Genomic DNA, 16,384 nt, shown 5'->3' with positions numbered 1-16,384 from the left:
CAATGACAGCTCTGCTGCCCAGGGAAGGCTGGTGGCAGTACTGGAGTGGCTCCACACCCCTCACACAGCAGCACAGGAGTCTCTCTGAGAGCCTGGAGCCCTCCAAGTGCCTGTGCCAGAACACAACAACCCAAGGAGCTGAAAAAGAACATATCACCATCTTGCAAGGAGTGTGTCACACGTCTGCAGAGATGCTGGCCTGCAGGAAGACAAAGGGAAGCGTGCCCTTTCCATGCTGTGTGAGCTCAGGAGGAAGGGTGATGGCTGGAGCACGATCCCTGCTCAGAACCAGGGTTCCTGCAAGCACAGACACCACTCAGCCCTGCTTCTCCTCCTCTGGCTTGGACCTCTCCTGGGACTTCATTTGGGACACCAGGGACACACCTGTGAGTTCCAGCATTCCCTTCCATGGAATTTACACAAGGTACACTAACCACTGACTAAGGAGCTCAGTGATTGTCACCTGAGCCCAGCCAGGTACAGCTGTTCAGCTAAAGTGACATTAGATGTGCCACAGGGCATTCCCACTTTCATCCTGCAGGTAACACCTCTAACACCCAGAAAGGGACTTGATGGCCTTGTGCAGGAGGATTTCTGGCCTCAGGGCTCCCTACTCCTTGCCCGGCCCCGGGGCACGCTGCTTTAGCTCTCCTCAGAGCTGGGAGCCGATTACAGGCAATTCTCCCGAGAAAGGAACTCTCCCAGCAGACCGGCTGCTCAAATTGCCACATCAATCTTGCTCTCCATCCCTAACAGGAGCTTATTCAGGAGAGAAAGGAAAACAGGGCTTAGCATAAGCCACTCTAGCACAAAGCCAGACGGGCATTCCAGCCAGACGGTGCTTTTACACCTGGAACAGCTCAATTGCATCCCGGGAAACGTGAGCCTGCATTTCTGAGGATGTGCTTGGATGAGGCCGGGTGAGCTCAGGGCACTGCAGGCGGGCAGGGCCGGGCACCGCGGGCACCAGGCTGCCCCAGGCTCTGCCAGGGCACGGCACAGCTCTGGTTCTTCCCAAAGGAACGGCTCTGCAGGCAGCAAACGGCTCACACGGCCTCCTCTGGAAAGGACTGGACACTGCCTGGGGGCCACAAGGCACAGGGAAAGGAGAGGCTCTGGTCAGACACTGGGTTTTTCCCCAGCTCTGTCCCAGGTGGCTGAGGAAGGCTGCTGCCAATTCTGAGCAGGATCCACCCCAGGGCAGATGAAAGGGGAAGGAATGCAGCCCATGTGGTTCCACGGAGGCTGTACCAGGGAACAGCCCACGCTCACAAAGCCCTCCTCTTCTGGGAGCAGCTACTGAAACCTGCCTCTCTTCAAGCTGAGATCAATAGCTTGTGACAGAAATGGGATTTTACTTTAATGAAAATTATAATAGCAACCAGCATGAGAAGCACTACAGTCAGAAATGTCATCTTTCCATCACGCAAATATTCTGAATCACCTTTAAAAGCGGCTCAGAGTGTTTCAGTGCTGTCAGTGCCATCTGACACACTAAATCTGCATGTTAAGCCTTACCCTTGATTTCAGTGGAAGCCATAAATGGCACCTTTGGACCCATGGCCTCACCTGGAGGGTGAGCTGAGGTCCCTGACAGGCTCTAGAACAAGCTGTGGCAGGAGCAGGAGCCCCTGGCTGGCGTGGGAAGAGCCAGGAGCACGTCACAAGGAGTAGCTACTGCAGAGAGTGATCTGTCCAAGGAGTTCAATGTCCCCAGGGAACAGTTCCCAGGAACAGCTGAGCGCTGGGGAAGATTCAGAGGGACACGAGCTCAAACTGCTATTAAAGGATTCATGATAAGAAGAAATAGACTTTAAACTTGAAAGGACACAAAGGGGAGGGGAGAGCAGTCTACAGAAAATGGAAACTACACAAAAGATTTATCAGCACAAGTTCCTGCTTTCAATTTCCAAAAGTTAATACGAACCCTAGTCACAGTAGGAAGTCCTTGGTGCATTCCTTAACCATCAGTCACAGTCACTTGGACTACAGCAGCATGGAACAGCCACTTGCAGAAGAGTGTCCCACTCCAGACCCAGGCTGGTGACCAGCTCCCTGCATGGTGAGGTGCCCAGGGGACCCTCCCAGGTATCAGAGCCTGGACCTGCTGTGCCAAAGGCAAGGGCTCCACTTCAGCAGGTAATGCACTCCTGACACTGCTTCAACCCCAGAACCCTACAAGGCACCACTTACAGCCTGGGTTTCAAAGAAGGGATTTCAACAGCCATCCTCATGACTCTGCACAGGGTGTCCGACATGACAAACCTCTGCCACCCGCAGCCCTCACCAGGCTGGCACTGCTCCTGGGAGTGACTTTGCCTTCCTTACTTCCCGAAATGCCCGGCCCAGCCAGCTGCCAGATATTGTCTGGACGTTCTTGGGACTTGTGCAACCCACTCCCACCCCAGGCAGCCAGTGGCTGAAAGGGAAACACCACAACCACCAGCGCTTCTCTGCTCAGGTACAGGCTGGGTGTGAAACACCACAACCATCAGCGCTTCTCTGCTCGGGTACAGGCTGGATGTGAGCAGCCCATGGCCAGAATGAAAGGAGTGAGGGGAATGGCAGGGAGCTCAGCCCCAGGGCCAGGAGGATGAAGCAGGATGGGCGCCGCAGCAGAAGCAGGGGCACAGATGGATGGAGGCTGCAGAGCTGTGCTGCAGCAGCGTGAGCCGCCCCGTGCTGCCATCACACAGGCTCTGAGACACACAGCCCTGGAAACTGGGAGGAGAAACCCAATCTGTTGTGTTGGATACCCGTGTGCCTTACGAGGCCATTACCATGGAATCCGGGCGCTTCGCATTCCAGTGCAAACGAACACGTCTAATAAAGTGAGTCACTCCGTGCAAAGATTAAAAATAGAAAGCTTATAATCATCTACACTACGGTTTGCATAACCTGCCATTGGCACTGTCTAATTCCTTCCTTCCCAACGCTCCTCAGGTGAGTTTGGGATGATGAGAGGCACAGACTGACGTCCCTCCGGGCTGAGCTGAGTCCTGCCTCTCCAAAGAGCTGCAGTCCTACCCTCACTGCCTCCAACCCAGCTCCCATCCCTCTCACAGGACTACTCAAGGTGCCCACGGTGGCCTAGCAGCAAGGCCAGAAAGTTAAGTTCTGACAGGGCACTTCCAGCCTTCAGTGCTGTACTGGTCTGTTACCCTCAGTTCCAGGGTGTGTAATGCAGGAAGCGGCCAACCAACCAGAAAAGGGGATGTAACCTGAAAAGAGCCCAGTTAGCTCCCTCTTAAGCAGGTCATCTAGCAAGCTGTCTCTCGTGTGCCTTTGAGAAGCCGGGAGTGGTTAATGTTACACGGGATGTCAGGCCAGAGCAGCTGAAGCAGCTGGAAAGGAACTGATTAAAGCTTAACCCAACCCAAGCAAGGCAGATGTCTGGTGAGGAACAACCCAACACAGCCCAAGGAAGGGCTGCAGAGGGTCCCACCAGGGCTGACACAGCACGGCCACAGCCACCCTCCAGAGCCTGCCCTGGAGCCTCCCCGTCACTCTGGGCTCTCACACACAAGGTAGGCATTGCAATTTAAGTCATTATCCGAGATCACCTCTCCAGCCAAGCACAGGAGCACAGCCTGCAATATCCATCCAGTTCACAGGGTCACCCCACAGCCACGGAACATCCTGCATACAGGATTTAAACCCCAATCCCCCTGGTCACTCTGTGCCGTAAGTGGAAGCCAAGCAGCACTTCACCATATGGGGAAAGTCCTTCCCACGCTCCAGCACAGGCAACCAGCTCGGCTCCCATGCCCAAAAGTGGCTGCAGCACTTGTCAGGCACAAAACTAAAGGAGAAACAAAGCAGAAAATAGGTATCCTATCCTCATTCCTCCTCTTGGTCCTACTGCTTCCAACTGCTTCATCTGCCTTCTGTACCCAGACACCAAGATATTCCCACCCTGCTTTAGATGACGCAAGCACTGCTGTGAACTCTGTCCCACAAGGAACAAACTTTTTTAGCTCCTCTTTCCAATGTCAGTGTTTCGATTTTAGCCTAACCTTCTTTTTCTGCTGCTTCATTACCCTCCCACTTACAGATGACGAGTGGAAAAGTCCTCTGTGTAAATCCCTCTCGGAATTTCAATAGCAATAGCCTTGCCACAGACAGTAGCAGTCCCTGGGAATGAGGCAACACTGCACACAGGGATGGCTGTAATCCCAAGAACTGTATCTAAGGACTAACAGGAATACAAAGAAACTCCAATGTCAACAGGTATTTTGAGCTTTCCCAGCATACACACATCACAATATATTTATCAAGTTCTAGATGAAAGTATTTCAGTTCCCTCCTGTCCCATGGGAAGCCTGGTCTCCAGCCTGATCGCTGACTAATGTGTGCAGGATGATTTCCATACTTTTGTGTACTTATGCCAATGTTGTTTTAACTTAAACTTCTCAGATAGTCACTCTTGCTTTCACTGTTGGTGGGGGTTAATATCAGCCATCAACCATGCACGCAGTACAATGACTGTGAGCCAATAACTGCCACTGGAAAGAAATGCACTTGTCAGATACAGTTAATTTACAGCTGTTCCCCTTTTTTATATATATTCTTCATTCCCCCCATTTTTAATGCGGATATTGGAATAGACAGTCTGCCAGTTCAACTGGATCCCAATGCTGGCACTTTATCCATGCTCTCCCTTCCGCTCCCTAGCCAAAGACCCAAGGAGCAGGGGCTAGAAAACAAGGGGTTTTGCTTTTTACAAGACTGGACATATACCTGCACACACAATCAGGAACCTGCTCAAAAAATAGCTACTAACTAGGTGAATACCTAGGTGTGGCAAGGAAGTAGCCTAGTTTTATATCCTGGGATACAGATTGAGACCTGATAGCACATGCAAATCTAATCCTGGAGGAGGGGCCTGCCTTCAGAATCACTCTGAAATCAGAACCAACGCTTCATATGAGAAGCTTTGCAAAGCAAATAAATCAAGCCAGTCCAAGACTTTGGACGCCATCCACAGGATCTGGCTGTGATTGGGGGTGAGTTCACCTGGAAACCCCTGGAGACAGAGCTACACGCTGGCTCGGGAACCCGGCCCAGAGAGAGCCTTTTAGGGATATGGAATGTTTCCAAAATCAATACTGTGATGTTGTGGAAGAGCTCTGATTACAAACTGTCTGTTCCTTACGTAACAAAAGCTATTTCCTAAAGTGAAGCTTTTTGGAAGAAATGGGCTGCATCTACATTAGAGCTAATTAGTGGAGTCCTAGAGCCCAACAGCTGCTGCTGCAAACAGCTCTGTGGTCTCTGTGCTCCGCAGTGTTTACCCCAAGTGGCTCCAGTGATCCACAAGCACCCATGGAGCAGTAAAGTGCAGGAATCCTTCCTTCCTTAAAGGATGATCTACTTCTGTCCCACTTACTTCAGCTTTCTTTTTCCACCCTTTAATTTTTATTGCACAGAATCCCCAGAAATACTGAGGTTGTAAAAGCCCTCCCAGCCCATGGAGTCCCAGCTGTGCCCATGCCCACCCTGTGCCCAGCCCTGAGTGCCACCTCCAGAATTGCTGGGACACCCCCAGGGATGGGCACTGCAAACCTCCCTGGGCAGCTCCAGTCCCTGAGCCCCCTTTCCATGGGGAAATTCCTGCTGTGCCCCCCTGAGCTGCCCTGGGCCAGCCTGAGGCCGTTCCCTCTGCTCCTGTCCCTGTTCCCTGCGAGCAGAGCCCAGCCTGTTCCCATTTCCCACCTTGGCCCTGGTGTCCCTTGCCCAGAACGTCCCAGAAGGGGGACAGGGACAGGGATCAGCACCCTGGTGCTCACATCTGTGCTCCCAGGAGCACACCCACCATGGCACAGCTATTCCCTGCAAAAACCCAGCTGCCAACCACAGCCACGAGGCCAAGAACAGACAGTGGCTTGGTTAATCTGCACAGCCAGGCTGGCAGAGCTCTGGCTGAGACTGAGGGTACCCAGCCCATAAAAAGCCAAAGTAACTCCCTGGGTCCCATTTGCCAGCACACAAACAAGCACCAGCACAAGGAAGATGTTGCCTAACTGAGCTACTTGCAAATGCCAAGCCCTGTTTTGAAACCATCAGCTACGAGTGGAAGATGAAAGTCACAACTGCAGACTGACAGCAGAAAACCCACATTTCTTTCAAATGTTTGCTAAAGCTTGCAGAGACTTGTGTGGAGACAAAGCAGGCAGCAGCAAGGAACCTGCGGGAGCTGTCCTTTGGAAAACTGCTCTGCAGGAATGGCCACTGTACTGACCACATCCTGCCAGCTTCCTAAACTCCTGTCAGGAACAGCCAGCAGGCAGAGATGGATCTCCAGAGAAAATACCACATTATGCAGCAAGGCCTAGCTCACAACGTTGTTATTATTACTGTGCTCCTGTGCACACACATAATTAAGCACAACAAAGTGTAAATCCATGTATACACAACCAAAGTAAGGCTACCAATTAGATACAAGGGGTGTAAATAATTTTGTATGCACACTTGTGCCTACTCAAAACTTCCATCCAACTTCAGACTAAGTAAACTGCTAATGCCTAATGTTAAAATGAATAATATTCTGTTATTGCTACTGAAGGGGCAAATACTGGCCTTTGCTTTACATATTAACACAGAAAGATCCTGAACTATCAGACCAAGTCTTTACTGGCTAATCAGTCACTGCTCCTCACTGAAAATTCCTGAAGAACTGTAACCAAGAATAAGAGAGGAAAAAAAAAAGGATGGAAAGGAGCAGGGAAGAGAAGAAAATGCAAATCCTTTGGAGAGGAGGAGAGCCCCTGCTTCCCAGCAGGTGAAAGGAGCTGCTCTCAGCACACCTGCACCACCTGTTCACCAGAGGAAGTCAAGGAGGGAGTAAACCTGGCTGCTTTGGAGCCCAAGCTCTCCACACACACATTTACATCTTTTCCTGTAGAATCAGGCTTACAAACATTCACTGACTGCTTAACAGAGGTAAGAACTCAGAGAAGTTTAGGACACCAAGCAATGGTCCCACGAGTACTTTCAGCGGAAGTAATAACTTACTTTCATTTTACAAAGTTCAGTGTAATTACAGCTGTGCTATTTCTTACCAAGAATTTGGGGCCTTTTTTATAATGGGAGATATTATTTCTACCAGCTCCATCCAAGAAAAAAAATATAGTTAATGAGCTCTGCAACGTCCTTATTTATTATATATAGACACCTACAGGCACACAGCAGCTGTCCTGACAGGGAGACACTGAGGCTGGACCTCTTGTTGTGGGACATTCTTAGGGATGACCCACACACAGGACAGCTTCCAGGGGCTCTGCACCACCTCTGTAAAACTGCCACACTCTCCTTTTTTTATTATTTTTTCCCCCATCCGAAAGCTTAAATAAAACAGGGGGAGGAGGCTGAGAGCACCTGGCATTTAAAGCTGCTGTGTAAGATCATAGAGTCATTGAATGGTTTAGGTTGGAAGGGACCTTAAATCCCATTCCATCCCACCCTTGCCATGGCAGGGACACCCTCCATGGTCCCAGGCTGCTCCACCCTGGCCTTGGGCACTGCCAGGGATCCAGGGCAGCCCCAGCTGCTTGGGCACCCTGTGCCAGGGCCTGCCCACCCTCACAGGAAGAATTTCTTCCCAATATCCCACCCACCCGTGCTGTTCCTGAGCCTCCCACAGGGAATGATAAAATCCCAGAATGGTTCGTTAAAGATGCTCCGGTCCCACCCTGCCGTGGCAGGGAGACCTTCCCCTGTCCCAGGCGCTCGCTCGCTCGTGTCCAGCCTGGCCCTGGGCACTGCCAGGGACCCAGGGCAGCAGCTCTGGGCAGCAGGGCGGCATGTGCAGGGGAGGCAGGCGGGATGCCTTCCATACGCGTTTCTAATGAAAGCACTGCGGTGTTCAGGGCGCTCCACCCGCGCGTCCGGGCCGGCCCCGCTCCCTCATCCCGCCCGCCGCGGCTCGGAGCCCGGTGAGCCGGACCCGAGAGGCACTTACTGCGGAGCGCCGGGAGCCCGCGTCCCTCTGCGGGCTGCTCGCCGGCCGCGGGAGGAGATCAGGAGGGCGGCTCTCTCCCTGCCCGCCCTCCGCCTGCAGCAGCCAGCCGGGCTCCCCCGAGCTCCGCCTCGCACACCGCCGGCGCCTCCCCGCCCTGCTCCCCGCCCGGGGCCGCGGCTGCCCCGCCAAGGCCGCGGGAGCGCCGCCGCTGCGGCCTGGGCCCGTGGGGAGGGGCCCGCCGCGGCCTCCTCATCCCCGGCCTTGCGTGATGGGGGTCGCCGCCCATGGCGGCCCCTCCCCGGGGCCGCGCCCGTGGCGGTACCGGAGGCGGTACCGGAGGCCTGCGGCCCACGCGTGGGGCCCGGCTCCGCCGCCCGCGCAGCTGATCGGGGTCTTCAGCTGTCTGGGTGTCATTTCCAGTCAGTAAACAACTGCAAGGATTGGGTTTCGTGAGTTCTGCAAAGTCAGTGATATTCAGTCACTGGTGATGGGAGCCGTGTTTATCCCAGGAACATTAGTGCTCTTAAAAGGAGCTAAGATCTCGAGTGGCAGCCGGAATTAGAAGATACTCTGGCTTAGAAACTGTCAACTGAAGAGAAGGAATTGAAAATAAAAGGGAAAAAACAGACAATGATTCATTATTTTCTAAGAATATGGTTTTAGGGTGTGTGGTGTTTGGAGCACAAAGGAAGAATAATTGGGATACAAAAAAAAAAAAAAAAAAAGGATAAAATGCTTTTTCTGGCAAATAATTTCATCATGACCCAACGCACAAGTTCTGGATGTGAATGCCTACCCGATATATATGTTCCAACATGGCACTAGATGTTGTTTCATCCATCTCTTAACAAATGTTTGTTAGAGCTAGGAGAATCCCCTTTCCTCCCGCCTCTCAAAGTGGTTGTCTACCCATATGCTGGACTATTAGTGTTCATGTATGACAAATTTTGATTGATAGAGGGCATTTTATGAGTGCAAAATGTATCTATGGCCGGTTTCCAAGTGAGCATTTTCTGCACCCCAGCACTGCTGTGTCTCATGAGCTTTTTCCAACCTGCAAAATCTTGAAGGGGGTAGAAAATGAGAGCGTTGTACTACTGTCCTCATAAAGGGAAAGTGAAAACTTCATAAGGATCACATTTCCCAAGCAATCTCACTTTCCAGGAGAGGTTGTCCCCACCCTCACAGTGCAGCTACCAATAAACAGGGATGGGCTGCTCTCTCCCCTACTTTAGGCTTCTGTTCAACTACTACCGTCTTTTTATCTTAGTTACTGATTGTTTAACATTGGGCTGCATAAGTTTGAAGAGTGAAAGAGTTTTACAAGGTTAAGTAAAAAAATGAGATGCCCGAAAGTATTGCAAAATTCATCCCTCTCAAGTCTGTTTTTTATTTAATGCCTGGATGAAAATATTACCTCCAGAGCAAGTCTCCGTGCGTGTGGCTTGGTCCCCGGGACACCTGCCAAGACAGGAATTTCAGATGCCCGAAATCATGTGCTCAGCAGGTGTAAATTGTGTGCAGGGAGAGTTCACCTTTTGTCCTCAGCCCCAGAGGCACTTTCTCTTCATTAGCAAGGGAAGATGGGGAAAAAGATCATCACCATTTCCTGACTGCATGCCAAAGTTATGTATCATAAGAAGAAAATCTGTTCATACGCTCACAAATATGTTTTCTGCTAATCTGTCTTGAGGAAAATGTCTTTGTGAGGAGCAAGGGTGGTGGCAGTGGCAGGAGAGCTGAGACAAAGGGACAGAAACAGATGCAGAACTTCACCGCTGGGATTTTCCCAGCAGGATCCAGGGCAGGTCCTGCCGATGGGAAATGCAGGTGGCTGGCGGTGTCTGTGGTTAGGTGTGAAATCATTCCCATCTCGGGCCGGGGTGTCGGCTGTCACTGCAGGTACAGCCCGAGGCTTTCCCCGGGCTCAGATTAGTGCCCAGCAGCATGTGCTGCTGCGGCTGCTGCTCTGCTGCTGCTGCTGCTGCTCTGCTGCTGCTGCTCAGGTGCTCCCCTGCCCTGCAGCGGATAAATCCAGCGCTCTGAGGGGAGAAAGGGGCTGGTTTTCCTGTTCTGGTGTGTTGTCACTGTAATCATGTCTGATTGTTGGCTGTCCCATCGAGATCCCGCACGAGGGCTGAGCTGCAGAAACAAATGCAGAAATTGCAGCTTTAAAAGAATAAGGTCACGGGTCACGTTATTGGTGGCAGAACAAACACTGTAATTAATTGGCCTCTCCCTGCAATGGCAGCACAGGAGGGAATGGAAGGAAGGGATGTGGAGCATCCGTGTTTTTCTGGGGCAAATGGCCCAGCTAGGTCTGATGGACAGCACAAATTCGTTGGTAAAGAAAAGAAGAACAGTATCTTTTAGAAAGCAAGACTGCTCGCACTAGTCAAGAGTAGTTATTTTCTCTTTAAACGTTTAAGGAGCTTTGTTGTGGCAGGAAATATAAGAAAAAGCCTATTAAATTTATTTTCTGTACATGTGCTGGAGTGAGAAACTGTATTCAGTAAAAGCAAGGCAAAAGGCTCTTCAGAATTTGTGCTGTATTATTTTTTTCCCTCAGACAATGACTGATGAAAACCAGCCCTGGTAACTGTGCATGTCTGCTTTTTATCCAGGTATTTTCTCCATTGAATTGGTTAGGAAAAGCTTAGAAAACCTGCTCAAAGACACATACAGTGACTATTAAAAATTCCCAGCCTGGTATCCCGTAATGAATAAATCCAGGATTTGAGTCTCCTATTTGCTTCCAATGCCCATTTCCCTGGCATTGCCTGCCTGATGGCTTTCCTTTGGGACACTTTAGGCAGGATCTGGGATGAACAGTTTCAGGGTGTCCATGCATTTATAAGGAACTTGCAGATTGCCAGCAACATCATCAATAATTGTGCCGGGAAAAGTTATTTTAAATAACCACATGTATCATTGTCAATTTGGTTTCAGTGACCTTTTGTGATCCAGAACGATTCCATTGAAAAAGAAAGGATATTGGAAAATCCCTGAGAGGCTGGTATCTGGAGCAATCAGCCTTCCTGGGTGGGAGTGGCAGGGATATCTCGCCCCATTTTCCCTCAGCACCATTTTGACCACGCCAGCCATCCTGTACCTTGCCCGGAATTTCAGATTATGCTTTTTCATCTACTGAAATATTTCTCCCTGCAGATTTAAATAATTAATTGGGACGTGCCTGGTGGGTCTGGAGCTAAACTTCAGAGAGGCAGCAGATATGTGTGACCAAGTGACCTTTTGCTGTCCTGCTCGTCCCCGCGCGCTCGCTGTGCTCAAAGGGACGCTGTCAAAATTGCTAGGCCTTAAAACTTTAACCCGCACTGACAAGTTGTTCTACATTATAAGTCTCCCCTAAAAGATTACCAGGATTGTTTTGTTTGTTTTGTTCCAACCATCTTTGCTGAGGGCTCCACAGTACGGATTCATTTGTCCTTTTGGGTAGGTGGATATTTTTAAATGCCCGGCTCATTCCGTGACCTGTTAAAATCGAGTTGATGTGCGTGTGCCCCACTCAGCGGGGATGGAGCAGTTTCCCTGCACTGCGCAAGAGGAGGCAGGAGCACGCCTGGGAGAGGCTTTGAGAAGCCATTTTGCAAGGCCTCTTGTTATCTTCAGTGCCTTGGAAGTCTTGACTGGGCTTGCCTGGTGTGTGAGTGAGGGAAACAACAGCTGGTTCCTACACAGAGCTTTGCTGTCTTTCATGGTGCTCTGATTTACTCATTGGGCTTTATTTCTAAGATCTCCATTTACAGAATCACAGAATCCCTGAGGCTGGAAAAAGCCTCGAAGACCATGGAGTCCCAGCTGTGCCCAATCCCACCTTGTCCCCAGCCCAGAGCTCTGAGTGCCACCTCCAGGAATTCCTTGGAGACCTCCAGGGATGGGCACTGCAAACCTCCCTGGGCAGCCAAGGCCTCACCACACTTTTGTGAAGAAAATCTTCCTGAATTTCTAAAAATTTTCAACCTGCTGTCCACCCTGAGCTGCCCTGGGCCAGCCTGAGGCCGTTCCCTCTGCTCCTGTCCCTGTTCCCTGGGATGATCCCAAATCCCTCCGGCTGTGCCCTCCTGGCAGGAGCTGTGCAGAGCCACAAAGTCCCCCCTGATCCCCCTTTTCTCCACGCTGAGCCCCTGCCCAGCTCCCTCAGCTGCTCCTTCAGGATGTCCATGGTTTAATAGAGCTCCACGTGAGGAGGTGGAGCAGAGCCAGCGGTACAGGTACAGCTGTGCTGTCACACTTCCCCATTTTCCTGTGCCAGGACGAAGATCAGTGCACACCCATTTTATATGGACTGACTGCACAGTCCCTCCACGAGACGGGGGAGCACGTGTCCAAGGCAGCAGGCAGGAGGGAAGCAGTGATAGCCACTGCCACACCCCAGGTCAGCCACACCTGCACTTTTAGGCTTGATTTGAGCTGATTTACCACTGCCTATCAACCCAGCCTGGTTCCTGTCACAGTGCACCAGCTGAGCTTGGGGAGAGAGGCTGAGGGTGGCCCTGAGCTGCAGCATCCTCCTCAGAGGGGCACAGCAGAGTCAGCAGAAACACCTGAAGCTCCTGGGCTCTGCCCTGCCAGGCCTCAGCCAGAAGCAGGGACACCTTCCCCTGTCCCAGACTGCTCCAGGCCCTGTCCAGCCCGGCCTTGGACGCTGCCAGGGATCCAGGGGCAGCCACAGCTGCTCTGGGCACCTGAGCCAGGGAAGGATTTTTTCCACATATCCAACCTAAATTTCCCCTGTCAGTGTGAAGCCATTCCCCATTGCCCTCTCCCTGGCAGCTCCTGGTGAAAGGTCCCTCTCTGGCTCTGCTGTACCCCCCTTCAGACACTGGAAGGGGCTGTGAGGTGTCCCTCAGGGTGTAGGGTTTAGGGTTCGGTGTTGGGGTGTCCCTCAGGGTGAAGGGTTAGGGGTTTAGGTGTCCCTCAGGCTTTAGGGGTAGGGGTTTAGGTGTCCCTCAGGGTGTAGGGTTTAGGGGTTGGGGTGTCTCTCAGGGTGTAGGGTTTAGGGTTAGGGGTTGGGGTGTCCCTCAGGGTGTAGGGGTAGGGGTTTAGGTGTCCCTCAGGGTGTAGGGTTTAGGGGTTGGGGTGTCCCTCAGGGTTTAGGGTTAGGGGTTGGGGTGTCCCCAGAGCCTGCTCCCCTGCAGGCTGACCAGGCCCAGCTTTCTCAGGGTCACAGGGAGCTCCAGTAGCCTCACCAGCTCTGTCACCTGCTCTGAGCTTGCTGCCACAATGCCGTGTCCATGGGCACACAGAACAGATCCCTCTGCACTGCAGCTTGGCAGGGAACCTTCTCCCAGCCATTGTGACAGCTGAGGCAAGGAACCCCTTAGAGCTCCTTGTTCTGTTGGCGTAGGGTTCTGATTCCTGCTCAGCTGAACTGACCCTGTGAGATTTTCAGCAGTTCTGAGGCCTGGAGCACCATTTCTCATATTGCAGGTGTCCATTTCTGCCCCGTTCAGCACCCCCTACTCCCAGCCAGTTCTGAGGGAAGCCAAGTGTGAGCCTGGCTCACACAGCTTGGGAACGGATTCCCAGAGCATGTTCTGGGGTGACCTTGGGCCCCAGGGAGGCCTGGAGTCACCAAACTCCTCCCGGTGACAGAATTCCCTGCAGGATGTCAGCCAACACTCCCAGATGTTCTGAGCGTTTGCAGAACAGTCCAGGGACATGAGGAACTGTTCTGTGAGCTGTTAGGGTGCAAGGACAGGTCCCATTTCTGCTCTGGGAACAGGTAGTGCAAAGTCTGTGTCACTGTGGGACCCTCTGTGCAATGATTCTCCAAACTGACACAGACAGCACGTTCTGCTCTGCCTGCCCCACAGAGCACAGGGGCACCTGGGGACGGGGATCAGAGGTGCCCTGCCAGCGCTGGGTGACCCCTTGGACCCGGTGATCTCACAGGGCAGCTCCGGTTTTCTGGCTCCGTGCCCTCTCTGAGGGCGTGCTGCTGGGCACAGCTGCTGGGCACAGATGTTGCCAGGTGTCCCTGCCTGGCACAGCCCCAGCTCACCAGCAATGAGGAGGTGGAGAACAGAAATAGGGGAAGCTGTGTCTGCATGGCTGACTCCCAGACACAGTAAAATGGGGAGTTAGGGCTTCTTAGTATGAATGTCTTTTACCTGAATGCTTGGAGGGTTTTGGTCCTCAGCTTGTCTGAGAAACTGAAAAACAAGCTTTTCAGTTTACAGACACAGTTAAAATGGGGAATTAGGGCTTCTCAATATGAGTATCTTTTGCCTGAGTGCTTGGGGGGTTTTTGGTCCTGGCTTTGTCTGACAAAACAGTTTTGCTGACTAATCCAACCATAAGCCACAGCCTAAATGATAATTAGATAATTATTGCTTACAGTTTTTATTATGTTGCCTTCTGGCAACGGAAGCTGAGAAGGAAAGGGAGCTGTGCTGGGTTGTTACCTTGTGGTGTTCATGCACATCCAAGCACAGGATGCTGGAACATGACCTGCAGTGCCAGAAGGTTGAACCAGAGAACACCTGCTTGCTTCTGACCTGTGCTGACCTTGCTCGTGACCTGTTCCTCCTGCCCAGGCAGTGTTCTCCAGCACTTTTGTACGTAAACCTCCATGTTCCCTCGATGTGAAGCACTCATTGCAGCTTTTCCTTGGGCTCTGGCTCACATGTGGCTGTTTGCGGGAGTGTGTCCAAGGCAAATTGATAGTTTATTTTGGGACACAGCATGGCCGTGTCACAGCACAATCTGGGACTCACTGCTGACATCACACACAGGCACAGTGTGCTGAAATGTCATCACCTGGCAAGTCACTGAGACCATCATGAGCACACTCTGATGACTCCCTTGTGGGTCAGCTGAGCCTCTGAGCCCGTAACCCCTGGCCTCCCCTGGCAAAGTCCTTCCAGGGTGGAAAAGGAACAAAAATGTACATTTGTGACTTGATCTGAAAGCTTTTACATGTAAAGAATGATCACAGAACCATTTAGGTTGGAGAAGACCTTTAAGATTGACTCCAACCATAGTGCTTGGGGTAAAGAATCTTGGAAACCTTCACCTGTAATCTCCTGAAGTTCTTCCATTAAATCACTCCTTACTTATTAGTTTATCCCTGCTACAAACAGAATGCTTAGAAACGAAAGAAGTTTTCAAAGAATATACTGAGGAAAAAAAAAAGTTTTTAAAATTATCACAGAAATAATGATTAGTGATGTCTTGCATCTGTGAGAGATGAACAAGACCAAAACCAAATCAGGCCAGACTCTGTGGCATGTATGGTGGGTGCAGTATACACTTTGCCAGGGTTTTTTTAATCCTTTAGTATACACTTTGCCAGGGTTTTTTAAATCCTTTAGAGGCACGATGTATAACGGCTAGTGGTGACTTTTTAAAAGCTTTTTTTTCGCTGGAAATGATGGCTGAGCAGAGCAGCGTGGGGCTGAGAAAGAGAACGAAGCAGGTGGGTGCGATGCCGTCGGTGCCGTCGGTGCCATGGGTGAGCTCCTTGAGCCAGGGGCGGTGACACACTCTTGAGCGCGCATTGGTGGTTCAGTGGTAGAATTCTCGCCTGCCACGCGGGAGGCCCGGGTTCGATTCCCGGCCAATGCAACTGCTTTTTTTTTTTTTTTTTTTTACCGCGGAGGAGCCGCCGCGTTTTGTGGCCGCCGAGCTTTGATTTTCCCCGCGGGGCTCCCGGGCGGGAGGAAGCGATACCGGGCCGGACGGGGCCGGGCCGTGCCGGAGGCGCGGTGCTGGTTTGGCGTGGCGGAACCAGCGGCCTCGCGGAGAGACGGGAAAAAGGAAAAAAAAAAGAAAACAGTGAAAAAAATAGAAGCGCCTGGAGATGCCGGGGATTGAACCCGGGACCTCACACATGCGAAGCGCGCGCTCTACCACTGAGCTACATCCCCGGCTGTGCAACACTTGGGGCAGGCGCCCTGAAATGGAGGGCGGGCCGCGGCCTGTGCTGGCGCTGGTCCTGCCCCGTTCCGTCCCCACACAACTCCCTCTGCCGGCACCGCGCTCCGCCCGCACCGGGACACAGAGCCCCGCCGGAGGCACCGGGACACGGCCACGGAGTCCCGGGACCAAGACACGGAGCCCCGGGGGTGGCAGCGGCCCGTCCGTGAGCGGGGAGCCGCAGGCAGGGCCCCGGGCCTGGGGCAGCCCGCGGTGCTGATCCCTCAGCGGGGACAGGAGCCGGCGAGTCTGGAGCCCTGGTGCTGACGGGGAGGAACCCAAACACGTTGTTCCCGTGCGGAGACCCAGCAGAACCAGCGCCGTCCATTGCCTTTACCGGAGCTGCGCCGTGCCGCCGGTGCCAGAACCCAAACCCCATTTCCATGGCGGCGCTGGGTGTGCTGCCCAGCCACCCCACAGCTCACAGCCTGGGGGTGTGAAGCCCTAAATGCCATCCCATCCGGGTGTGGAGGGTGTGAAACC

The 16,384-nt window shown here is 52.4% G+C and overlaps 1 protein-coding gene and 2 non-coding genes across 3 annotated transcripts in view; 1 reads left to right on the top strand and 2 right to left on the bottom strand.

Annotated features, from left to right (window-relative positions):
- GPD2 (glycerol-3-phosphate dehydrogenase 2) overlaps positions 1–8,101 on the bottom strand; it is a 47,947-nt gene extending 39,846 nt beyond the window's left edge. The window contains exon 1 of the mRNA XM_059476141.1: positions 7,961–8,101. The gene's annotated coding sequence lies outside the window, so the exon portion shown is untranslated. The remainder of the gene's footprint in view (positions 1–7,960) is intronic.
- Positions 8,102–15,479: 7,378 nt separating this feature from the next.
- Positions 15,480–15,550, top strand: TRNAG-GCC (transfer RNA glycine (anticodon GCC)). Its single transcript has one exon. It is a non-coding gene; the product is annotated as a tRNA-Gly (tRNA).
- Positions 15,551–15,780: 230 nt separating this feature from the next.
- On the bottom strand, positions 15,781–15,852 carry TRNAA-CGC (transfer RNA alanine (anticodon CGC)). The gene has a single exon. It is a non-coding gene; the product is annotated as a tRNA-Ala (tRNA).
- Between the last annotated feature and the right edge of the window lie 532 nt (positions 15,853–16,384).

Source organism: Ammospiza nelsoni, chromosome 7 (assembly GCF_027579445.1).
Source record: "Ammospiza nelsoni isolate bAmmNel1 chromosome 7, bAmmNel1.pri, whole genome shotgun sequence".
NCBI classification, from domain to species: Eukaryota; Metazoa; Chordata; class Aves; order Passeriformes; family Passerellidae; genus Ammospiza; species Ammospiza nelsoni.
Note: the sequence above shows the minus strand (reverse complement) of the source record. Positions and strands in the feature narration are given on the sequence as shown.